The 27641-nt window shown below is 44.8% G+C and overlaps 1 protein-coding gene across 1 annotated transcript in view; it reads right to left on the bottom strand.

Moving 5' to 3' along the window:
* Positions 1 to 27641, bottom strand: part of LMBR1 (limb development membrane protein 1) — a 228430-nt gene that overhangs the window by 199899 nt on the left and 890 nt on the right. The gene's annotated exons all lie outside the window — the stretch shown is intronic.

Raw genomic sequence — 27641 nt, forward strand, 5'->3', positions numbered from 1 at the left:
CCAAACGGCCTCACATATGAAATAGTAGAACTGCTCTCAGCAGCACTCACCTGGTCTATTTCAATCTCGTACCCATGACTGAGTCATGGCTGTGGGCGGGACAGGTCCAAGCAAATGCTGCATGAAGTAAATAGCCTGTGGACTGTACAGTACTGTTTGGCCGCAGTGGAGGGCTCGAGAGGGAAGGAGTGCCATTTGATTTTTGAAGCACAGATTTTCCTAGAATAATTGCAGACACCATTTGCAGAGCCCCCAAGTACCAGAACAACAGAAACCCCCTCAAGTGACCAAATTTGAGAAATTATACCCCGCTGGGAATTCATCTACGCATGTAGTGACAATTTAGTCTCTGGAAAACACCCATGGTGTCAAACACCGTGAATGTTGCAGAATTAAAAATTGCATCCAGCATGGTCTGTGAGGCTCTCCATAGTTCAGTTACCCGGGGACGTCATGACGACAACCCAGGGTTACCATGGCAGTGATTGAGTCCCTGTGATTGCATTACAGGGACCCAATCCCCTGGGAGAGGTAAGCAATCCTCTCCCTGCATCTTGTATGCTGCGATCACGATTGATCGCAGCATTTGGGGTGGTTAAACCGCCAATCCTGGTAGTGAGAGCAAGGTCTCGGCTACAAGATAAGCCGTAGACCCCGTGGCGATCGCGGGGGTTACAGCGTAGGAACCCCCACAATCGCCATTATATACTGGGTACATCATTGGTCAGAATGGTACTAACTTTCATGACGTACCCAGTACGTCTAATGTCATGTAGGGTGTAAAAGTGAACCCGTCAGGTCCCCTATGCCCTCCAAACTAGCAGCATTCATACCTGTATGCCCAAATCCCCTTCTTACCCAGCCCTGTATAATGCTATTTCACTAATATGTTTAAAAAAAAAAACAAAAACACACAAAACACTTGAATAGTCGCCGGGGCATTGTTTTACCAAACTAGTTGCCCTCTTTCAATGTTATCATGCCTCTGTGGACGTGATAATATGAGCTCCATGAGCCGGCGTCACCCCCAGCTCCTGAAAATCTTGCACATGTGCACGGCTCACTTCGGCCACATCAGTGCTCCTTTGAAGCAAGGTGGATGCTTCCCGACTTCATTAGGCACACTGCGCATGACCGGAATGTCATAAGATATTCTGAAGATGGCTCACATACACTTCTGCGCAGTGTGCCTAATGAAGCCGAGAAGCATACACCCAGCTTCTGGAAAGCATTGAAGTGGCTGAAATGTGTCATGTGCAGACGCGAGATTTCCAGACGCTGACAGTGACGCCGGCGTGTGGAAATACAGTCATCATGCCTACAGGAGCGTAATAACACGGACAGAGGGCTGACTAGTCTGAGAAAACAACGACTAGTCAAGACTAATTACCATAGGAACAGCACAGTTGATATGTCGGGGTTTTTTATACATTCATATATTCATAAATAGGGCTGGTTATGGAGGGAATTTGGGCGTACAGGAAAAAAAAATGCTGCTGGGTTGAAAGGCATATGGGACCAGACAGGTCCCTTTAACGAGTACAGAGCATTGTAGTCCGCGCTCATCACTAAGGCTAGGTTCACACTTCCGTTGTTTTGCATCAGTCACAAGCCGTCACCTTGAGGAATTACGGTATCCTGCAAAATATTTTGCAGGAATCCAGTTTTTCCCCATAGACTTCTATTAGCGACGTATTGTGACCGATGGCCTTGAGTTGCATCCACTGCCTAACAGATCAGTCGTTTAGTGACTGACCGTCAGGCAGGAGCAACGCTGAATGTAACGTTTTTTGGAGTGGCAAAAAAAAAAAAAAACGGACTGCGCAGGTGTCCGTCACAATCTATAATGAAGGTCTATGGTTTTGGATTCCATCGTAATCCGTCACACGACGGAATCCAGTACTGGATTCAGTCATGCTCTACTGAGCATGCCCAGCATGTTTGGCACACCCAGTGGGCTGTCCCAAACACAAACGGATCCCGACGGATCCGTCAAAGAACGGATGCACAACGGATGTAACGGACGCGACGGATCAGTTTTTGCACAGGATTCCTGTGAACGGAATCCTGTGAAATTACACATCTGTTACGTCAGTTGACACCTCAAAACGACGGATCCGTCATTGCGTCGCAACAACGGACCTGACGGAAGCAAAACAACGGAAGTGTGAACCTTGCCTAATTATGACACTTCTGTTGTTGCAAATTTTTAATTTAAACTTTAAAATGTATTACTTTTTTTTTTATAGAATATTGGAGAAAAGTTCTTAATGCGTTTGTGAGTTTTTTCCTAAAAGTGACAAAAATTGAGGCCTTGTGGCTCCTATTGATGTTATTAATTTTTCTCAGGTTACTAAAATGCAGACTGACAAGTATTGTACTGATGAAGAAGCTTAAATAAATGCTAAAAAAAAAAAAAAAAGAAAATAATATCTACATGTATATTTATGTGCAACCAGGCGGAAGTATAGAGAAAAGGGTGACAACCTCTGCAGCAGCCACCACTTCCTGCACTGCACAGTACAGAACTAAGGTCCTTTCAAGGATAAGGGTACTTTCACACTTGCGTTGGGTTTTTTTTTGGCACAATCCGCTGTCTTGGGAAGCAGCGGAATCCGTTAACGGATTCCGTTGTTTCCCATAGACTTGCATTGATGACGGATTGTGCCAAAAGTACCTGCGTTGCTTCCGTTGGCCGATGCTCCGTTGCTTCCGCCAAGCGGAAGCAACGCAGAATGTAACGTTAAATGCTTGTGTCAAAATGACGCCAACCAACGGATTCCGTTGGTTCCGTTAAAATTTATAATGGTTCCCTATGGTAGCGGATTCCGTTGCTAAGTGCTTAACAACGGAATCCGCTGCTGGATTCCGCTAATTTATACTGAGCATGCCCAGAATGAAAAAAAAAAATGAAAAAAGAAAACAGAGCCGACGGATTCCGTTAGACGGATGCCTAACGGACGCCAAACGGATGCAACGGTCCGTTATTTCACAGGAATCAGCTAACGGATTCCTGTGAAATAACGGACCTGTTGCATCCGTTGACACCACAAAAATAACGAATGCATCAAAACGACGCAGCAACGGACCCAGCGGATTCAACCCAACGCAAGTGTGAAACCAGCCTAACCTGTAAAATCGTTCAGTGGGCTGCTCAAAAGCCAGAGCACCGATTCAGCAATAGTCTTTTTGCAAGTGCACAAGAGATCTTATTATTATATTATAATATAATATAATGGTAAGTAATATATATAAAAAAAAAAAACAACACACACACAAATTGTCCAAGGGTCAAAAAAAAAAAAAAAAAAAAAAAAAAAAAAGACTAAAAGTCGCATTACGCACTAGTCTGGTTTGTTTCATGAGTGGCTGGCACATGTGAATAGCAGGGAGCTCCAGCACCTGTCCACTATGTGAATGAGCACACGGAGTTGCAGATGCAACTACCCCAAGTTTTAGCACGATTGGAACCCGGCCTTAAAGGGTACCTAAGCTTTAAATAATGTTTCAGAATACACTGTCCTCTATGCGTACATGAGGAAAAACAATGTCTGGTCACTGTATCCTGCATTTTCACCAGTCTTCTGTCTCAATTTGCAAGTTGACTCTGAGCTGTTGAGAGGAGACCAGTTACTTTGATGTTTCTTATACACATCACAAAGAGCCAGAATAAGGCAAAAAATACTCAAGTTAAGAGAAGCAACAGTTCATCATTACTTTAAGACAGGTGAGTCAGGAAGTACGAAAAATTGATAGAATCTTGTAGGCATTTTAAAGTGCAGCCATCAAAACCATGACTGGCTATGACAAAACCGACATTCATGATGGCCATAACCGGAAAGGAAGACAAAGAATTACCTCTGCTGCAGAAAATATGCTTATCAGAGTTACCAGCCTAGGAAAATGCTAAGAGCGCCTCAGATAACAGCCCTCATAAGTGGAAGACATGTCATCAGCTCTTCAGAGGAGACTGCAAGCAACAAGACTTTATGGTTGAATTGCTATCAAGAAACCACCACTGAGGTCTAAAGGAGTCTCAGAGAATTTGGCAGTACATCCAACCGGCCTCTCAACCGTAGACCACGTGTAACCTCACCAGTCCATGATCTCAACATCCAGCATCTTCTCCTCCAAGATTGTCTGAGACCGGCCACCCGGACAGCTGCTGCAACAATCGGTGTGCATAGCCAAATAATTTTTGCTGTTTAAACTGTCAGAAACCGTCCCAAGGAAGCTCAGTGTCTTCATCGGGGGCCTCCACCTGACTACAGTTTGTCATCGTTACTGACTTGAGTGTGCAAATGCTCACACTCAATGGCGTCTGGCACATTGGAGAGGCGTTCTTTTCACAGATAAATCTCGGTTGTCACTGTACAGGACAGAAGGCAGATTGCGTGCATGGCATCATGTGAGCGAGTGGTTTGCTGATGTCAACGTTGTGAATCGAGCGGACCACGAGGGTGGTGGAGTTGTGGTTTGGGCAGGCCTATGTCATGGACAAACACTAGTATATTTTATTGATGACACTTTGAATACAAAAAGATGCATTGCACTGCATGAGGCAAATAATGGCCACTCCGGATACTGACTGGTTTTCTGACCCCCTCCCCTCGGATACCTCCAATATTGTAAAACTGCACATTTTAGAGTGGCCTTTTATTGTGGCTAGCCTAAGGCGCACCTGTGCAATAATCATGCTGTCTAATCAGCATCTTGATAATCCATCCACCTCACAGGTGTGGCATATCTCCACAAGGGAAAAGTGCTCACTAAGGCCGCTTTCAGACATCCGTGTTTTAGGTACGTGTGACATCCGTATTTTACACGGATGTCACCCGTACCCATGTTAACCTATTGTGCACTCTCACACGGCCGTGTTTTCACATGGACTGTGTGGCCCCGCTAGTTCACACGGAGACGTGGCCGTTTTTGCTCCAGCAGCACGGATATCACACGGACCGCACACTGATGTGATCCGTGTGACATCAGTGTGACACGGACCGGAGAAAACACGGGGTTTTAAATAAAAAGATTTTCTAGATTTACCTGTATCCAGCGATTCTGTCTCCGGCGATGCTGTCTCCCGCTCCTGACCCCCGCTCATTATTTTCAATGATTATTCACCGCGTTGAGCAGCTGAGAGCAGGGGCATTGCGGTGACAGCAGAAGAGACAGCACCACCAAGGACAGCACCGCCGAGGACAGCATGACTGGGGACATCACTAGTGACAGGTGAGTATCCTGCCAGCAGTGTGCAGGGACGTCCAGGAGGTCATCGGATTTCCCAATGAACTCTGATGACCTCCTGATGACACCCCTGCGACAACTGCGTTACAGCGAGTGTCACGATGGTGACTTCCAGGGGTTCATGAGAGTTCATTGGGAACCCTGATGAGTCCCTGGATGTCACTGCACAAACTGCTGTATACTCACCTGTCACCGGCGATGTCCCCAGCTGTGCTGTACCCACGATGTTCCGGCTTCCAGATCCTCAGGCAGTGAATAATCAATGAAAATAATGAGCGGGGGGATCAGGAGTGGGAGACAACATCGCTCGATACAGGTAAATATAGAACATCTTTTCATTACAGAGACACGTGTTTTACCTGGTACGTGTCACATGTATGCAAACACGGATGTCACACAGATGTCACACGCGTGACACACGTGTAACACACGTATGACCATAACCATGCGTGTGACTGGTACCGGATTAAACACGGACTTCTGAAACCAGCCTAACACAGATTTACACAAATTTGTGAATATTTGAGAGAAATACGCCTTTTGTGTACATGTCGTAGATCTTTGATTTCAGCTTATAAAAAATGGGAGCAAAAAAAAAAAAAAGTGTTGTGTTTATATTCTTGTTCAGTGTATATTCACACAGGACTTCTATATTTACTAGTTGCACAATTGCTACGGATTTCCCCATACAAATAATTTGCAGCATATTACAGTGCGAGCGAAGTAGATTCGATTCCAATAAATATAATTTAAACTTTGTGGAACATTTCTGTAGGAAAAAAAAAAATAAATCCAAAAACGTGGATTTTCCCACCTGTAGTGCGTGAACTCTTCATGCAGAAATCATCATGGTGGATTGAGGCTGTGGAGTAATATTCGGTCGCAGTAAAATTGTAAGTTACTGATCTGGTGACCATCTCCATAGAAGAGGTGATTTATTCATCTGCCATTATTAATAAGAAATTATTAATACTTTATGTCATCAGGTTAAGAAGTAAAGCGGCGATCAGACTGCCACCATCACTGTCCTTTATAATAATAGAATATTAAAAGCCAGAAGAGAGGAGGTGATGCTCGTAACACTAATGAGATGATCAGGCTATAAATTCAGAATCCGGGCATCCATTCAGGTTATCAATTAACACATGAAATATCCGCATAAGAGGAGTGAACATCCACTTTAAAAGCCAATTAAAGCATTTACAGATCAAACAGAATTATTTTCTGCTGCTAAGAACAAGTGGAGATTAATTTGACGGAAGCAAGTGAGCGATTGCTACATCTACATAATAATGTGCTTTTACTCGCCAGCGTGACAGCACTTTGCTGGTGACAGCCGTCAGGGTATTACCCCCGTAAGCGAGCCACGAAGACAAGCGACATGAATCCCTAAAGGTAACGTTTCTGACAGGCCTTACAAGCTCCATCAATTTCCAATCATATAACAAGCTGGCCATTATAATTAAATAGGGAAAATAAAATACAGTGGAAAAAAAGGAAAACGGTGAAAAAATAAATAAAATTACTCTTCAAAAAGTGAAAAATTGTCAGAGGAAACGTTTGGTTCTCTAAAATTAGTGCGCTGCACACAAAACGCATGGATATAACGGGTCCTCCAAAATCAACGGGCTGCCAGTGTAATATTAGAGAAGGTGCCTTGCACAAAGTTTGATAGTATATATAAAAAATGGGTTTTCCAAGGGAGATATGATGGTTTGTGATCACTTGGGGCTCCACCAATCACTAGTACAGGGATCTGAAGGTTCCAGTTACTCCTCACATATCAGGACTGTGGAGTCAGCAATAAGAACTTCTGTCTCCTGCTCCGAATCCTTCATAAACGGCTCATGTGTAAGGCTATGTGCGCTCTGCACCACACACAAAAGGTCCGCTTCAGAGCGCAGCTGAAAAGCTCTGTTCTGAAGCGCCTGGTGCCTGCAGAATTTGTGCGCTCTGCATGCTGCCTCTCCCTATAGACAGCATGCAAAGTGCACGAAAGAAGTGACATGTCCCTTCTTAGAACGCACGCTTCGGGCAGCAGCCGATTTGCTGCGTTCTAATACGCCACGTGCGCACGTCTCCTGCATAATCTTCATAGACTGTGCTGGGGACGCAGGACGCATGCAGTTACGCTGCGGTGCAAAACACAGTGTAACTGCATGCAATACGCAAACGTGCGCACATAGCCTTATAATTAATGATGAGCGAGCGTGCTCTCCACTACCTGTTATTCGATGGGGCATCGGGGTTCTGGAGCGCAAATTGAGTATGAGGATAATAGAAGTTAATGGGAAACCCGAGCATTTTTAAACTCAAAAGGTTGATCAGGCAACGAGCAGCTCGCTCAACACAAATAATAATGTAAAACAATACAGTAAGATGGAAAGTAAAGCATAAAAATGGTATTCATTTAAACTTATATAAACATTTCCAAAGTCCTTTATTTATTTCCTATATTTTAGGACAGTGATATACTGTATATGGAATGACCTGTCACAGTTAAACAATTACATCATTTTAACTTTCTACATACATATCATGCAAACCATTTGTTCAGTCTTCACATGTGGTATCAGCGCTGGCCGAAAGATGTACAAGTGCATCAAAGCAACCTGGGCTTCCAGAACCCCTCAGCAGTGCCACAGGCTGATCGCCTCCATGCCTGAAATTCATGCAAAAGGATCCCCGGCCAAGTATTGAGGCATTTACTGTACAGACTTCAGGAGGCGCCAACATTTCTGAGCTCAAAATTATTTTTTTTCAGTTGGTCTTATATAATATTCTAATTTTCTGAAAATGACTTTTGGGTTTTCATAATCATCAACATTATCAGAAATAAACACTAGAAATAGATCACTCGGTGTGTAATGACTCTATATAATAGATGATGGACAATGCATGTGCAGGACATCCAGCGTCCCAGCGTGGTGATGCCATTGCTAAGCGCCGACGCTCTGAAGTCTTGTGCACGCGATGTCCTGCCCACGCTGCACCGATCAAGACCTGCCGTATTAAGGGAGTATAACGGAAAAACAGGGGACATATATACACGAGGCTGGGGGGTCCATATACTCCAGGCTGTGGGGTCGGGTCCATACTATATACACCAGTGTGGGAGTCGGGTCCATACTATATACACCAGGATTGTGGTCCATATACACCAGGCTGGGAGTCGGGTCCATACTATATACACCAGGATTGTGGTCCATATACACCAGGCTGGGGGGGTCCATATACACCAGGCTGGGGGGGTCCATATACACCAGGCTGGGGGGGTCCATATACACCAGGCTGGGGGGGTCCATATACACCAGGCTGGGGGGGTCCATATACACCAGGCTGGGGGGGTCCATATACACCAGGCTGGGGGGGGTCCATATACACCAGGCTGGGGGGGGTCCATATACACCAGGCTGGGGGGGGTCCATATACACCAGGCTGGGGGGGGTCCATATACACCAGGCTGGGGGGGGTCCATATACACCAGGCTGGGGGGGGTCCATATACACCAGGCTGGGGGGGGTCCATATACACCAGGCTGGGGGGGGTCCATATACACCAGGCTGGGGGGGGTCCATATACACCAGGCTGGGGGGGTCCATATACACCAGGCTGGGGGGTCCATATACACCAGGCTGGGGGGGTCCATATACACCAGGCTGGGGGGGGGTCCATATACACCAGGCTGGGGGGGGGTCCATATACACCAGGCTGGGGGGGGTCCATATACACCAGGCTGGGGGGGGTCCATATACACCAGGCTGGGGGGGGTCCATATACACCAGGCTGGGGGGGGTCCATATACACCAGGCTGGGGGGGGTCCATATACACCAGGCTGGGGGGGGTCCATATACACCAGGCTGGGGGGGGTCCATATACACCAGGCTGGGGGGGGTCCATATACACCAGGCTGGGGGGGGTCCATATACACCAGGCTGGGGGGGGTCCATATACACCAGGCTGGGGGGGGTCCATATACACCAGGCTGGGGGGGGTCCATATACACCAGGCTGGGGGGGGTCCATATACACCAGGCTGGGGGGGGTCCATATACACCAGGCTGGGGGGGGTCCATATACACCAGGCTGGGGGGGGTCCATATACACCAGGCTGGGGGTTGGGTCCATACTATATACACCAGGATTGTGGTCCATATACACCAGGCTGGGGGTCGGGTCCATACTATATACACCAGGCTGGGGGGGTCCATATACACCAGGCTGGGGGGGGTCCATATACACCAGGCTGGGGGTTGGGTCCATACTATATACACCAGGATTGTGGTCCATATACACCAGGCTGGGGGTCGGGTCCATACTATATACACCAGGCTGGGGGGGTCCATATACACCAGGCTGGGGGGGGTCCATATACACCAGGCTGGGGGTTGGGTCCATACTATATACACCAGGATTGTGGTCCATATACACCAGGCTGGGGGTCGGGTCCATACTATATACACCAGGCTGAGGGTCCATATACACCAGGCTGGAGGACATACTATATATACTAGGGGACAGTACTACATAATGAAGGGGGAGTCTTTATAGGATTTAGAAACTGACAAGGTCCCAAACATGTGACATAAACATGAAGGGGAGTGGGGGGGGAATCCAAATATTGCATCGGGGTCCCTCAGACACTAGTTATGCCACTGGTGTAGGGGGCACTTATACAGTATGAGGAGCCTTTATACAGTGTGGGATCTAATGTACGGTTCATTATACAGTGTAGGAGCTAATGTGGGAGGCAGCTGTACTGTGGGTACTACTTTGGGGGCCCTCATACACAGTGTGGGGGCTACTACTGAAGCGATTATACAATAGCGGCTTCATACAGTGTATAGACGAGCTGTACGTGGGGGGGGAGGGGGGGAAATCATTAAATGTTAAGTGGACACTTGAGATCCATTATTGTTATAGGGGCACTCAGGGTACCCTGGGGGCACTATTACTTTCCAGAAACAATAAGTAGGCACTCTTCTAGGTCACTTGCACAGGGCATTACTATTTTCTAGGGGGTAATTTTACCATATAGAGGGCTCAAAGGAGGTACCATGTAAGGGACAAAGTGGTGTTATTAATATGTGGGGCAGTAAGAGGAGTCGGTTTTTGTGCCACACAGCAGGTGCAGTAATAGGGGCATAAAGAGCAGAAGCGGCTCAGTATTGGGGTAACAGGAGGATGAGGAGTTTGTGCAGATCAGAAATAGATGGGGACGGTGCCAGAAATGTGAGAAGTTAAATATGTCTGTGTTGTAATCTCTGTAGATGAGTTGTGGCTGGAAGAAGTTGTCATGTTGGTCTGGGCCAGATGGAAAAGACTGGAACGGCAGCTGTAAGTCACCATCTATAACTGCATTGTAACCTCTTGTATGTGCTGCAGGATTGATAGCTACCACTATATAGTCACCATACAGTGGTAATATCAGTGTCATCTGCTGAGGTTCCCCTATACCCATGATTATTCTGCGCCACCGACGTTATCATGGTTACCTGGTTATGGGCCCACTCAGATGTTTCGCCCCCCCCCCCCCTATCTATCTGAATGCCTATCTACGCCTCTGGTCTTAGGGAAGGCTCAGACATTATGTGAACAGAGCCTTGAGCCTCAAAAGCAGCAAACTGTAACAATGAATAAAAAGAAAAGAAAAAAAAAAAAATATATAATGATATGACACATTCTGACATGCCCTGTCCTGGACAAATAGTCACACCTTATTTCCTAGTAATCACAGGCTCCTTCTCCTGATAAAGGTTTCCTCTTAACTCCTTATACATAATTTAGAACAAGAAAACAACATACAGAATATAATATAATGCTGAGAATCTGGAAGGTGAAGAACTTTGTTAACGCCCTAAAAATAATCTGTGGTTTAATTTCTGGTGAGATGGAAAATGTTGCCTCAAACCACAGACAAATACTGGGTCTTACATGTAAGGCTGCACATGTTCACATGAAAGCTACTGATATACGCACTAAACAGGTCCATGTGGCAGAGACCAAGGCCAAAAAATAACCCATTGACCGGAATATGTCCCCCGTAGCACTAGTGCAGTTAAAAATATACATGTATAATATAAATTAATGTTAAACATACTTTTTTTTTTTCTTTTTTAAACCAATATATAGGTCCATGGAAGTGTACTTTACAGATACTCTACATTATCGGTTTAAAAAAGCTTAAAAAAAACAAAAAACAACCCATAAATCCAATATGTAAAGCTCAGTGTGTGTGATTCTACATATATAGTGAGAGTGTAATATATATATGTGTAAGAGCGCGAGCGAGATTATGGAATATTATATATATATATATATATATATATATATATATATATATATATATATATATATATATATATATATATATATATATATATATATATATATATATATATATATATATATATATATATATATATATATATATATATATATATATATATATATATATAGACACACACACATATACACACACACACATAGATCATGTGAGTGTAATGAGACAGAGACAGAGACAGAGACAGAGACAGAGACAGTCCAGGATTGGCATCCGCACCGTCGCAGCTACAGCCACAAAATTTTGCACACTCACACTTCTGGACCCCGAGAGCGTCATAGGCTATATTTTGAGGGGAAATTTTAACCCCACTCTTTACAGTTATTCGCCAAAAAACCTGCCTCCATTAAAGCGAATGGAGCTGGGAGCCACAGTGCAGCCAGAACTTCAGAAGAATGCGCAGCCACGCCCTTATATGGAATGTTGCTGTGTCACAATGCAGCCAGAGAAAGAGAGACACAGACAGGGAAAGAAACAGACACAGAGACAGACACAGACAGACTGACAGGGAAAGAGAGACACGTTAAGAGACAGACACAGACAAAGAGACAGAGACAGACACAGGGAAACCGAGACAGGGAAGGAAAGGGAAAGAGACAGACAGGGAAAGTGACAGACAGGGAAACAGATTGAGACAGATGGAGAAAAAGACAGACAGTCAGAGACAGACAGGAAAAGACAGAGAGAGACAGAGATATATACAGACGGGGAGACAGACATAATTACATTTATATCTATTTGTTTTGTGGTTTGTGTGCGCAGAATACATTTTTGTTAATACACTTTATCTTGTTAGCAGCAGTTATTAACCCGGGCAAAGCCGGGTAGTACAGCTAATATATATATATATATATATAAATACCATATGTGTATGTATATAAGTATAATATATATATATATATATATATATATAAATACCATATGTGTATGTATATAAGTATAATATATATATATATATATATATATATATATATATATTATACTTATATACATACACATATGGTATTTTTATATATATATATATATATATATATATATATATATATATATATATATATATATATATATATATATATATATATATATATATATATACATACATACATACATACATACATACATACATATATACATATATATATACATACATACATATACACACACACACATAACACACACACAGTCAGGGCCAGAAATATTTAGCTGTTTACAAAAACATATTCAGAAATACAATTATATATATAATATGGGCTGAAAGTGCGCACTCCCAGCTGCAATATGAGAGTTTTCACATCCAAATCGGAGAAAGGGTTTAGGAATCATAGCTCTGTAATGCATAGCCTCCTCTTTTTCAAGGGACCAAAAGTAATTGGACAAGGGACTCTAAGGGCTGCAATTAACTCTGAAGGCGTCTCCCTCGTTAACCTGTAATCAATGAAGTAGTTAAAAGGTCTGGGGTTGATTACAGGTGTGTGGTTTTGCATTTGGAAGCTGTTGCTGTGACCAGACAACATGCGGTCTAAGGAACTCTCAATTGAGGTGAAGAAGAACATCCTGAGGCTGAAAAAAAAAGAAAAAAATCCATCAGAGAGATAGCAGACATGCTTGGAGTAGCAAAATCAACAGTCCGGTACATTCTGAGAAAAAAGGAATTGACTGGTGAGCTTGGGAACTCAAAAAGGCCTGGGCGTCCACGGATGACAACAGTGGTGGATGATCGCCGCATACTTTCTTTGGTGAAGAAGAACCCGTTCACAACATCAACTGAAGTCCAGAACACTCTCAGTGAAGTAGGTGTATCTGTCTCTAAGTCAACAGTAAAGAGAAGACTCCATGAAAGTAAATACAAAGGGTTCACATCTAGATGCAAACCATTCATCAATTCCAAAAATATACAGGCCAGAGTTAAATTTGCTGAAAAACACCTCATGAAGCCAGCTCAGTTCTGGAAAAGTATTCTATGGACAGATGAGACAAAGATCAACCTGTAGCAGAATGATGGGAAGAAAAAAGTTTGGAGAAGAAAGGGAACGGCACATGATCCAAGGCACACCACATCCTCTGTAAAACATGGTGGAGGCAACGTGATGGCATGGGCATGCATGGCTTTCAATGGCACTGGGTCACTTGTGTTTATTGATGACATAACAGCAGACAAGAGTAGCCGGATGAATTCTGAAGTGTACCGGGATATACTTTCAGCCCAGATTCAGCCAAATGCCGCAAAATTGATTGGACGGCACTTCATAGTACAGATGGACAATGACCCCAAGCATACAGCCAAAGCTACCCAGGAGTTCATGAGTGCAAAAAAGTGGAACATTCTGCAATGGCCAAGTCAATCACCAGATCTTAACCCAATTGAGCATGCATTTCACTTGCTCAAATCCAGAGTTAAGACGGAAAGACCCACAAACAAGCAAGACCTGAAGGCTGCGGCTGTAAAGGCCTGGCAAAGCATTAAGAAGGAGGAAACCCAGCGTTTGGTGATGTCCATGGGTTCCAGACTTAAGGCAGTGATTGCCTCCAAAGGATTCGCAACAAAATATTGAAAATAAAAATATTTTGTTTGGGTTTGGTTTATTTGTCCAATTACTTTTGACCTCCTAAAATGTGGAGTGTTTGTAAAGAAATGTGTACAATTCCTACAATTTCTATCAGATATTTTTGTTCAAACCTTCAAATTAAACGTTACAATCTGCACTTGAATTCTGTTGTAGAGGTTTCATTTCAAATCCAAATGTGGTGGCATGCAGAGCCCAACTCGCGAAAATTGTGTCACTGTCCAAATATTTCTGGACCTAACTGTATGTGTGTATGTATGTACGGTATGTATGTATGTATGTGTGTCCGCTAAAGGAATCTGCACCATCTCATTTACAATCATGAAATTTTGCACAGACGCCCCATGTGACACAGGGAACGTCAGATTATGTTTTGATGGGAAAAATTAACCCCGCGCTTTACAGTTACTCCCAAAAATCCTGCCTCCATTAATCTGAATGGTGCTGGGAGATACGAGCTATTAATAGCAACTGTCAGTGGTTGCTATAGGAACAAAATAAACTGAGAGAGACAGCCCGGGAAAGAGAGACAGCCCGGGAAAGAGAGACAGACAGAAACTCGAAGACAGATAGTTACTATGCCGGGCAACGCCCGGGTACTACAGCTGGTAAATAATGATACTCAAAAATAAGAGAACATTTTCAGCTCTCCTAGTCCAAGGGAAAATTTGTAGATACTAGCAGTGGAGGGACAACTAAAATCAATCATAAAACTTGGAAACTCATAAAAGGTTTTATCATTTTGAGCACACACGCTCTTAATCATAGCCACTTTCTATTCTGCTGCTGTTACCGGAGAGCCGGCTCACAGGTTTGACTAAGGGTACTTTCACACTTGTGCTGTTTGGCAGCCGTTGCAATCTGCCACTTTGGGAAATAACGTTAACGGATATGCGCTGTTTCCCATAGACTTGTATTGACGAAGCATTGCGACGGATAGCCTTGCGTTGTATCCGCTGGTTAACGCTGCATTGCATCCGCCGGGCAGAAAGAACGCAGCATGTAGCATTTTTCTGCGCCTCCCAGAGCGTTAAAAAAAAAAAAACCGCAATGTGCAGGATTCCGTCGGTGTCTGTCATTTTTTTAATGGAAGCCTATGGTGGCGGAATCCGTCATTTGACGGATTCCTGTGACGGATCCGTCTTTACACAACTGAGCAAGAGCAGTTGAGTAAATCCATGAAAAAAAAAAAAAACAAAAAAAAAAAACCTTGATTGTATTGCAGGATCCGTCGCATCAGTTGTGCCACTATATGCAACGCATCCGTTACATCCATCACACAACGCAATGCGACATATGCCGCACAACGCAAGTGTGAAACTAGCCTAAGATCATATGCGCTTGAAATGCTAAGACCTTATGAGTTTCTAAGTTTTATGATGATGTTTTTAAGATGTCATTAATAAAAGTATATGATTTTTTAATACGGGAAGAATGTGCAGTGCAGAAGCTGGAACTTTGTTTTTCTACCAATAAGACAGCACCCGCGAATATTCCGGACCTGAACAAGATGCTAACAATACTCAGAAGTGTCATTACTGATCAAGATCACGGCTTGCAGTCATTCAATAACAAACTACCAGACACATCTTTAATGACTGTACCATAAGGCCTCGTGTGCACACTGCATCTTTTGTTATGTTTTTTGGGTGCAGTTTGGGCCCCAAATCTGCAAGCATTAACGTCCCCAGCAAAGTCTGAGATTTCAGTTTCTGTCTGCACGTTGGTGACCACAAAGATGCAGCATGTCAATTCTTTCTGCCTTTGACCCCTTCAAGTCAATAGATTTCAAAAACGCATTGCGCAAAAGAGAGTCAATAAAAGGAAAAGCTATCAACGTAACAGTACCAGACAACCCCTTTAATATGTCACAAAATTAATTTATTTTTTTTCCAGCACCCATGACAGCACAACTCAAAAAGGGTTTGTTTCCTGTCCTTGAACGGGGTACCTCTACGGATTATGGCGGTTCAAGTTGGTCTTATATTTGCTTACCCAGGCCTGGTCGGATCTCGCAGCAGAACGGGTCCTGCTATGGCAGGCAGAGTTATTTTGGAGGTGCCACAGCAGGCCACGGGGGCAGGTGTAGGTGTGAGGGTGCGTGCGGCAGCACCATCACGCGAGTGGCAAGCCAGTAACCTCCGGCAATGAAATCGGACCGGCCCGACAGCAGAAAAGCCTTTAGGGGAGAATTGTCAGACGACATCTCTCCTTCTCCTGATCCAGTACCGCCTCTTTGCATCTGAGTGGTAAGTGATCTTCGTGTAAGTTCACTTTGTAAAGAGGTCTTTGTGTCTTTTCATCTCACTTTAGAATCAGGAGAGACCAAAAAAATGTGTACATCTAAAACCAGGAACAGAGTGTACTCTCTGTAGACAGGAGCTGGCTAATGGTTGGCCTAAATAAACTCTGCCAGGGCTGTATTCAGCAGACTGTCTGAAAAAGCCCTGGGGTTTGCCTCGGACCTAAGGTCCATGATTAGGAAATAGATCAGGAACTCCCTTAGGTCCCCTTCACGAGAGAAGGAAAGCCTTAGAAAATCCAGGCCCACTTCTCCTATCCATGACGAATCAGACAGATCAGAAGGGGAGTGTGAATCCCCAGTATACGGTTCTCCATTGACATCAAACGGTGACACGGGGGGGGGGGGGGGGGGGACTCAAGTGTTTCTAAAGGTCCAGTCACACTAAGCAACTTGCCAGAGATCCCAACAACGATAGGGATCGGTGGTAAGTTGCTAGGAGGTTGCTGGTGAGATATCACACTACGACGCTCCAGTGATCCCACCAGCAACCTGACCTGGCAGGGATCGCTGGAGCGTCGCTACACGAGTTGCTGGTGAGCTCATCAGCAACCAGTGACCAGCCCCCAGTGCCGCGTGGAAGATGCTGCGCTTGGTAACTAAGGTAAATATCGGGTAACCAACCCGATATTTACCTTGGTTACCAGCGCACGGAGCTACACGTGCAGAGAGCAGGGAGCAGCGCACACTGAGCGCTGGCTCCCTGCTCTCCTAGTTACAGCACACATCGGGTTAATTACCCGATGTGTGCTGCAGCTACATGTGCACAGAGCAGGGAGCAGCGCACAATGCTTAGCGCTGGCTCCCTGCTCTCCTAGCTACAGCACACATCGGGTTAATTAACCCGATGTGTCCTGCAGCTAAATGTGCACAGAGCAGGAGCCGGCACTGACAGTGAGAGCGGCGGAGGCTGGTAACGAAGGTAAATATCGGGTAACCAAGGACAGGGCTTCTTGGTTACCGGATGTTTACTGTGGTTACCAGCCTCCGCAGAAGCCGGCTCCTGCTGCCTGCACATTTAGTTGTTGCTGTCTCGCTGTCACACACAGCGATCTGTGCTTCACAGCGGGACAGCAACAACTAAAAAAATGGCCCAGGGCATTCAGCAACAACCAACGACCTCACAGCAGGGGCCAGGTTGTTGCTGGATGTCACACACAGCAACATCGCTAGCAACATCGCTGCTACGTCACAAAAGTTGTTCGTTAGCAGCGATGTTGCTAGCGATGTTGCTTAGTGTGACGGGGCCTTAAGTCGAATATACAAGTAAATTGGTAAAAGCAGTCAGGTCCATTATGGGCATATCAGAAGAAAAAAAAAAAAATTCAGGGGTCAGTTCAGGATCTTATGTTTTATGGCCTGGAGCAGAAAAAACAACATGCCTTCCCAGAGATTGATAAGGTGCAGGCCCTTATTGCGAAGGAAAGGAAAAAGCCAAATAAGGCTAGGTTCACACACTGCATTTTTTTGACGCTGCGTTTTTTGTGGCAAAAAACGCTCAAAAACGCACCCGCGGCAAAAAAACGCGACAAAAAACGCACGCTCACTGCGTCTATGCGTTTATCAGTGAACAAAAAAAAAGAAAAAAAAAAAAAAGGTCTGATGTCATTTCCTTCTTCAATGTGTTCTTCATTCTCCACTAGTGTATGCAGAAGAGCAGACAGCTACAGAACTACAAGGCTCAGCATACTCCATCCAATACTGAAGGAAGATATTCCAGCAACTTGAGTCCAAACAGGAAATTCTTTAAAACGTTGATTCTTTATTATTTACATATTAAAAAGTCCATGTTGGGGTGAAACAAACCCAAGACAGAGAGGACGCGTTTCAAACACTTGGTTCTTAGTCAATCTCTAAAGCATGTGTTCACAGGACTTGTTTAAAAAGGAGGGGGTAAAGACCCAAACATGTGTTTAATCAAATGGAAAGAGCTTTTCACTAAAGCATTAACCCTGTGAGGGGAACATTTTTTATGCAGGTATTCACACACAGTAGCATAGGAGTGAATGTCAGACAAGAAAAAAAAAAAACACAACAGCATTAGTAAGCAAACAGTATTTCATTTCTTTTATTCAAACCTGTGGGAGTTCTGGTACCCATTAGAAAAATCCACTTAATTTCCCTCTGAAAAAGAATATCCTTTAAATTTCCTCCTCTCTTAGGAAGTTTTACTTTCTCAATAGCACAAACTTTCATGCCATCAAAACTACCGGCATGTATATCACGAAAGTGCTAGGAGGCACTAGACAACTTCCTAGATGTAACATTATTCACATCATAGATGTGTTCGGATATTCTTTTTCTTAGGGAGCATGAAGTGCTGCCAATATACTGCAGTTGACACATCGTGCAAGAAATCAAATAAACCACATGGTCTGAACCACAGTTAATCAAATTTGGTACGTTTTTGTATCAGCATATGAAGAAAAAAATTTTACATTCAACATATAATGACAAAGTCCACATTTCTTGTGTCCACACTTGTATGATCCTGTGGTAGGTAACCAATTACGGGCAGTTTTTACATCAATAGAATCGCACCTGCTAGTGTGATCACTTGGTGATAGGATGGAACTTAAAGTCGTGTTTCTCTTGGAAACAAACTTCACTCCATCCCTTAATATATGATGTAAAGTGTCATCTGTAGACAAAATTGGAAGATATTTCTTAACAATTCTGATCACATCATAGTAGTTGCTGCTGTATTTTGTAGAAAAAACTACCGGTAATTTGTTCTGAAGGTTACCTTTATTTTTATCCTTCTTGTTCATTTCAAGATATTGGGATCTGTTTTTAATATTCGCTTTGATTTTTGCCCTCTGAAGATTTTGAAAATTATACCCTCTGGCCAAGAACCTCCCTATCAATACTACTACACTCTGCCTCAAAACTTTCCTGACTGCTGCAGCACCTCTTTGCATGTATATATTCACCTGTGGGGATATTCTCCACCACATGCTTGGGGTGACAACTTTTAGCATGTAGTAGAGAATTGCCTGGTATGGGTCTACAATATAAACTACAGTCAATTTTGCCACTATCAATATTTCCATGGAGTGACATATCCAAAAAATTTATTTTCGTTTGATCATGAAAAAAAGAAGTGAATACTAAGTTGTGGGCATTGTTATTAATATAGGAAATAAATTCCTCTACTTTCTGTTCTGGTTTTTGCCACACAATTAGTATATCATCTATGTACCGAAGGTATATGATGATATTAGATGAAAAAGGGTTATTTTGACTTAAGATGAATTGCTCCTCCCACCAGAACATAAAGACCCCAGCTAATGAGGGGGAGAAGCGAGCACCCATAGAGCAGCCCTGCAGCTGAACATACTTTCTGTCTAGGAAGGTGAAAAAATTATTTTTCAATAAGAAAAAAGTGACTTCTAATAAAAAATTCTGCAGATCATCAGAATAATTCGAGTATTTTTTAAGTTGGTCTTTTAGGGCCAGAATCGCAAGAGAATGAGGGATGGACAAAGTCTGTACGTCGCACGTGAGCCAGCAACTATTGAAATAAAGAACCCCCCTCCGCAGTAATCCTGGGTCAAGGGTCCCGCGCCGTCCAATCCGGATCCAATATCATCTGATCGGTTTGCTGGAAGGCAAAGCGATCAGATGATGTGTCAGGTTCTAGGGGCTGAAGCACATCACACATCAGCTGATTGTATAAAAGCCGTTTATACAATCAGCAGATGCATCGGTGCAAAAAAAACCAAAAAAACAAAAAACTCACTTATGTGCCGATTACCGGCAGCTCCTGGAGCGATGGGGCGGGAGTCTCTGATCCTGTCCGATCGCTGCAGCAGCTGCCGGTAATCAGGGATGAAGTCTCCTGACGCATCCGCTGATAGCTTAAACCGGCCGGGAGCCCGCGTCACCGCGATACTTACGATCACCTGATGCATCAGGTGATCCATCGCCAGGTCCTGCATCTATCGGAGCCGGAGGTGTCCCAGCCGTCTGCACACAGCCAGAGCGGCGATACCGTGAGAGGAGATGGGAGCGGGCATGGCACCGGGAGGCTGCAGACAGGTGAGTATAACTTTTTTTTTTTTTTTTTCTACTGTTAACTTTTGTTTTCGCAGCCGCTTCCACCTCCCGCCCAGACATGGTGCCGCACAGCAGCAGACATGCACAGGACCGGAGGTGGAAGCGGCGGTGACGGTACCGGGAGGATTCACGCTTCTGTGTTTACTGACAGAAGGAATCCTCTTCCTGTACATGTCACTTTACTACCCACCTCCTGCGTTTATAGCTGCGTTTTTTGTCTTAGAAACGCACCAAAACGCAGCCATTTGCGTTTCTCATTGCGTCTTTCAACATCCCATTGCACTCAATGGATGAAAAGCGCAGTGAAAAACGCAGGAATAATTGACATGCTGCGTTTTTGTGGCACCACAAAAACGCAGCTGAAAAAAAACGCTGTGTGCAGACAGCAAAAATGAAAACTCAGACTTCGCTGGGGAAGCAAAGTCATGCAGTTTTCTGAGCAAAAACGCACCCGAAAACTGCGCAAAAACGACGCGAAAAACGCACTGTGTGAACTTACCCTAAGAGGGGTTCCATTCCTGTGGCATTCAAAAGGAAATACCCTTTTGAAGAGGCCTCTAGCTCCTCCTGGGACAAAGTCCCTAAGCTGGATGTGGCGGTAGCCAAGGCATCCAAAAAAATTACTCTACCCTTTGGAGGACTATCTCAAGAGTGCCTGGGAATCCTCGTCGGGGGCGTCAAGACCAGCAACTGCGGCCACCTGTACGGTGACATCCTTGGCAATATGGCTAGGACAGCTGTAAGATCAGCTTAGGAAGAAAGTTCAGAAAGAGAACTATCCTCGATCACTTTAATGCTCGGAGCAGCTGCCTTCCTTTCAGGTGTGTCCGCGGACTCCACCAAGCTGGCAACCTTGTCTAATGCAGCCAAAAGAGGCCTGTGGCTGAAGTACTGCCTGGAAGATGTACAGTCGAAATAAAGACTCTGTGCTATTCCATACCGTTGAGAATTTCTATTCAGTCTGGATCTAGATGACATAATGGAGAAGGCGGGCGACAGAAAAAAGTAGTTTCCAAACCCGTCCTTGCCCACCTTCAGGAAGCCATTTCGGAAAGGAAGATTTAGCCAAAAGGGGCCTACGAAAGTACTTGGGCCGACTGGAAAAAGGCTGGGAAGGGATGTTTAAGGGTCCCTCTCAAGATAGTAAAAGATCTTCCCAGTGACTCACCCTCCCAGGTCGCAGGGAGACCGTTTTCCTTCTGCCCTGGGAGAGGATATCTACAAACCGATGGATTCTGGGTCTCTTAAGATCCGTCTTCAAACTGCCATTCCAAAAATTCCCTCCTCAAAGATTTGTGGTTACACTGCCCAGACCTTCACTAAAGAAACAGTTGGTTTTAGAAGCAGAGATGCAAGGTCTGATAACAAAAGTCGGTCCTATCAAAAGGTTCCCGTGCAGGTGGAGAGGGAAGGGTTTTACTCCCACCTTTTTTTTTTTTTTGGCAAGAAAGCCCAACGGCACCTTTCGGACGATAATAAATCTAAAACTCCTGAACAGTCACCTGCAGATACAGACCTTCAAAATGGAGTCGGTGATGTCAACAGTGAGAGCTCATTTTTAGTTTTGTTACATGGCAGTACTGGACTTGAAGGAGGCAGATTACCATGTCCCAATAAATATCCGGTGTCAGAAGTTCTTCAGGGCAGACCAGCAAATGAAAGGGAAGATCAGGCATTCTCAATAAAGGGCTCTCCCATTTGGATTGGCAATAGCACCAACAATCTTTACAAAGATAATATTGGAAGTGACGGCTCATTTGAGGCAGGAGGAGATTCTCATCATTCCATATTTGGACGACTTCCTAGTCACAGACAATTCAGCCCAACATTGTGCCAACCTTCTACAAGAAGTACACTCTTCCCTGATGAACTTGGGATGGATTTTAAATCTAGAAAAATCCAGGTTAAATCCAAGTACAGTTCAGATTTTTCTAGGGCTCACTTTGGACAAAGTTGCAGAAACTTCAAGATTAAGTATGGCAAGCGATAGAAACCCCAAGTATGTTTTTCAGAGGAGCAATGTCCCTTCCCAGCTCCCTAACGACATACATACTGGCTGTTCTTTGGGCCCAGGTGCATACCAGGGTCCTTCAATGGGACATGTAAGAGAATCAAACCATTCTATGGGACCATCCAAACAAAAAAAAAGATTATACTTCAGCCTGGCATTGTCAAATCCCTTTGTTGGTGGCTGGAACCAAACAATTTAACCAGAGGTGTTCCTTGGATGAACCAGGTCTCCAAAAATAGTTACCACCGACGCAAGTCTAAAGGGGGCTTTACACGCAATGACGTCGCTAACGAGATATCGTTGGGGTAACGGAATTCGTGACGCACATCCAGCCTCGTTAGTGACGTTGTTGCGTGTGACACGGACGAGCGACCGCTAACAATCAAAATTACTCATCTAATCGTTGATACATCGTTCATTTCCCAAATGTCGTTGCTGGTTCAGGATGCAGGTTGTTGGTCATTCCTGAGGCAGCACACATCGCTATGTGTGACACCCCAGGAACGACGAACAACACCGTAACTGCTTCCTCCAGCAACGAGGTGGGCGTGACTTTCATGCGCCTGCTCTCCGCCCCTCCGCTTCTATTGGACGCCTGCAGTGTGACGTCGCTGTGACGCCGCACGAACCACCCTCTTAGAAAAGGGGCTGTTCGCCGGCCACAACGACGTCGCTAGAAAGGTAAGTCTGTGTGACGGAGCATAGCGATAGTGCGCCACGGCAGCGATTTGCCCGTGACGTACAAACGACAGGGGCGGGTGTGATCGGCAGCGACATCACTAGCGATGTCGCTGCGTGTAAAGTGGCCTTAAAGAGTTTGGATAGCTCACTTACAGGGCCACCTGGTCCAGGGAGTGTGGTCAAGAAAATCTCGAGTTTCTTCAAATACGAAGGAATTACTTGCGGTGGTAAAAGCGATAAGAGAGCTCCTGCCCTCTCCAACAGGACATCACTTGAAAGTCCTATCAGACAATCAGGCAACAGTAGCATACCTGAATCACGAAGGGGATACACGATCCAAATCACTGATGGAGGTGGCCAACGGAATATTGAGTCTACTGGAATGTCATCTGAGGTCTTTGACAGCAGTACACATAAAAGGGAAGGAAAATTGTACGGCAGACTTTCTAAGTCACAGTAGACTGAAACAAGGAGAATGGGCCTTAAAACAGTCCATTTTCCATCAAATAATGGAAACGTGGGGAGTTCCAGAAATAGATCTTTTTGCGACCAAACTGAACAGGAACGTCGGACAGTTTTGTTCCGTGGACCCGAGAGATCAACCTCCCGCAGAAGACGGATCTGTTAATCAGGTGGGACTTCGGCCTTGCCTACACCTTCCCTCCAAAAGCCCTGATACCAGCAGTTCTGAAGAAGATCTGGGAGAACAGAGCAAGGATAATGTTGATGGCTCCATTTTGGCCAAAAAGGCCATGGTTCCACTGGTTGAACAAGATGTCGGTCACCAGTCTATGGGTACTGCAGGACGCCAGTCTATGGGTACTGCCGGATCTTCTTTCTCAAGGTCTAGTTTACCAGCCCTGACAGGCCCATTACATCTCACGGTGTGGAATTTCAGGAGGTCACTATTAAAAAGCAAAAGGTCCCCCCCCCCCCTTGTCTGATCTCCACCCTCATGCAAAGCAGAAAGCCGGTGACCACAAAAATTTACGAATTTACGGTAGAAAAAAATGTTGTCATCCACAGGTGCAAGTCTAGAAGAGCCGGTACTAGTTACAGCAATCCTAGAGTTCATCCAGAAGGGTTTAGAACAGGGACTGTCTGTTAGCACACTGAAAGTTCAGGTGTCGGCCCTTGCCACCGTATATAATCTGCCAGGAGACCGCTGGATTTCTCGGTTTATCAGAGCATGCTCTAAGTCCAAACCCAGGCGTAGTATAGCCTTGCCTCCATGGGATCTTAATCTCGTCCTATCAGCCTTGACGAATCCCCCATTTGAACCTACAGGATCCATATCACTCAAAAATCTGTCCCTAACATTGTACTGACAGCTATAACATCGTCTCGTAGGCTTAGTGACATCCAGGCTCTATCAATAGACCCAATCTATATGCAATTTTTCGAGGATAGAGTGATCCTAAAACCAGACCCTGCATATCTCCCGAAAGTAGTCTCTAGCTTTCACGGATCCCAAGAGATTGTTCTTCCATCCTTTTATGATAGTCCAAAAGATCAGGAGGAAGAAAAGTGGCATTGCTTGGATGTTAAACGCTGCCTGAAGGAGTACCTATTAGTTACCAGTGCCTGGAAAAATGACAAGTCCTTGTTCGTGCCATTTCAGGGTAGTTAAAAAGGGCTCAGAGCTTCAAAGTCCACATTAGCAAGATGGATTAAAGAGGCTAATTCTGTTGCTTAGGGTAAGCACACACGGCGAGAAAAACAGAGTGGAATGCGATAAAAAAAAAAAAAAAAAATGCATTCCCCTCACACCCATATTACTCTATGGGCTCGTCCAATGAGCAATTTTTTACAAAGTCTATAGCGGCTTTACACGCTACGATATCGTTGATGAATTATCGTCGTGGTCATGCTGTGACGCACATCCGGCGTCATTAACGATATCGCAGTGTGTGACACTTATGAGCAACCTTAAACGATCGCAAAAGCGGTCAAAATAGTTTGCCGCAGAGAGGTCGTCCTGAAAAAAAAAAAATCGTTTTCTGCTTATTAGCGATGTTGTTCCTTGTTCCTGCGGCACCACACATCGCTGTGTGTGACACCGCAGGAGCGACGAACATCTCCTTACCTGCGTCCACCGGCAATGCGGAGGGAAGAAGGTGGGCGGGATGTTACGTCCCACTCATCTCCGCTCTTCCGCTTCTATTGGACGCTTCCCGTGTGACGCCGCACTAACCACCCCCTTAGAAAGGAGGCGGTTCGCCGGCCAGAGCGACGTCGCAGGGCAGGTAAGTCCGTGTGATAGGGTTAAGCGAGGTTGTGCGGCACGGGCAGCAATTTGCCCGCGTCGCACAATCGACGGGGGCGGGTACGATCGCTTGCGAGATCGCAGCGTGTAAAGCCCACTTTAGGGTGCGAGAGAAACATCACATTGCACTCGTATTACACTGGTGTAATACCAGTGCAGTGCGAGAATCGCATCAGCTGACAATGGAGGAGGTATGGAGATTACTCCCTCCCTCTCCTCCATAGCGCCAGCCCCCCTCTGCGGCTGTGATCGCAGCAAAGTGGCATGACAATCGGCTTACACTCCAGCAGAGAGGGAGCAGAGTGTCATGCAATTGACTCGCATTAATTCCCGTGTGGCCGCAGCCTTACTATATGGAGGTGCCTGCAGGTCTGAAGGTTCACTCCACGAGGGCAATGGCATCTTCCTGGGAGGAAAGATCAGAGCAGATCTGTAAGGCGGCCACGTTGTCTTTGTCCTCTAGTTTCTACAAGCATTATAGATTGGATTTATCCTTTTCTGACCTAACCTTTGGTAGAACAGTTCAGCAGGCCTAAAGTTTCTCCTGTGTCAGTAATTCTCTTGTGGTGCGGTCATGGGTGCTGGAAAAATACTAAATTACGTATGGTAATGTGTTTTTTCCTGAACCCATGACAGCACCCTTACATTCCCTCTGTGCACCTGGGAGTATTATCAGTATTTTGTTCTTCACTCTTTTTTTCACGAGGATGTATGATGGTTGTGGGTTAATAATATAATAATTTTCTTACGCAGGAGGTCCTTTCATGCTCTGTAAGACACTGATACGGGGAGAGGTAGCACCCTTTTTACCCTGTAGGTTTCCCGTCTCTGAAGGGCAGATCCCATGTCTCATGGTGCGGTCATGGGTTAAAAAAAAAAAAAAAAAAAAAAAATATCTAATACACATTACACATTTTCACGCCTATTATTCATAAACTGGTTGCAAAATTAACTAGGAGAGGGTGTGTCCGACCCGGCAAATTTATCTTAATTTATGCCAGAGAAGTGGAGCAAATTATAAAAGTATAGTACAGAGCCTGACAAACTCCATACCCTGAAGCACGGCAACAAAAAGATAGGCCAAAGTAATTAAAAGCCCAAGACTCTTAATGAATTTGGTGCTTCTCATGGCAGTGCTACCGTCATTAACCAGTAAATGGGTGATAAACATTAAATGTGGGTAAACCCCATTAACTATTACATATCGTGAGAGCACGCCTTACGGCTACATGAACAATATCCACAAAAGGATTTTCAGCAGATTTTAAACTTTACATTGCAAAGGATGAAATCTGCAAAACACAAAGCACAATTTTTGCAGCCTATATACAAGTGCAAAAGTACCAATACCTGGTTTAATAACCACAGTATCACTGCGCTTGATTAGCCAGCAAACTTGACTGACCTAAACCCCATAGAGAATCTATGGAGTATTGTCAAGAGGAAAATGAAAAACACCAGACCTAACAATGCAGATGAACTGAAAGTTGCTATCAAAGCAACCTGGTCTTCAATAACACCTCAGCAGTGCCACAGGCTGATCGCCTCCATGTCACGCCGCATTGATGCAGTCAGTGATGCAAAAGGATCCCCGACCATGTATTGAGGCATTTACTGTACAGACCTTTCAGTAGGCGTCCGCATGACCCCGGAGTTTCAGTCATGCACACTACTCCATTTTGAAGCCAGGACGTGTACACTTGGCATCATAGTGCGCATGACTGGAGCGCCGGGGTCATGCGCACTGAGCCGAAATCCAGTGTCTGGCAGTGGAGAGGTGAGTGAGATCATCCTGTGACGCTGCACATTCATTAGCATGTTACCACACCCACAGGGGCGAAGTAACATGCTAATGGGGACGATTAGCAAGGGAACGCCCAGGGGACTAGTCCCCACGCTCATTAACATATACGATTTTTAGAAATCCTTTTTCTAAAGATCCCCTTTATCTATGCTAGTGTATACAGGGACGGTTAGCCAGGGATTACTAATATGCACCCAGAACTGCTCGTGGTTCTGGGTGCATATTGGACCTGACAGGTTCCCTTTAAACCCCTGAATGCGTCGATCAGTGCATTCCCAGCATTGAGGAATTTAATCACAGGGACCCGAACGCTTCCATTGTAACCCTGAGTCATCACCATGACGGACCCGGGTTACTGAGCTAC

The sequence above is a fragment of the Anomaloglossus baeobatrachus genome, chromosome 6 (genome assembly GCF_048569485.1).
Source record: "Anomaloglossus baeobatrachus isolate aAnoBae1 chromosome 6, aAnoBae1.hap1, whole genome shotgun sequence".
Taxonomy (NCBI): Eukaryota; Metazoa; Chordata; class Amphibia; order Anura; family Aromobatidae; genus Anomaloglossus; species Anomaloglossus baeobatrachus.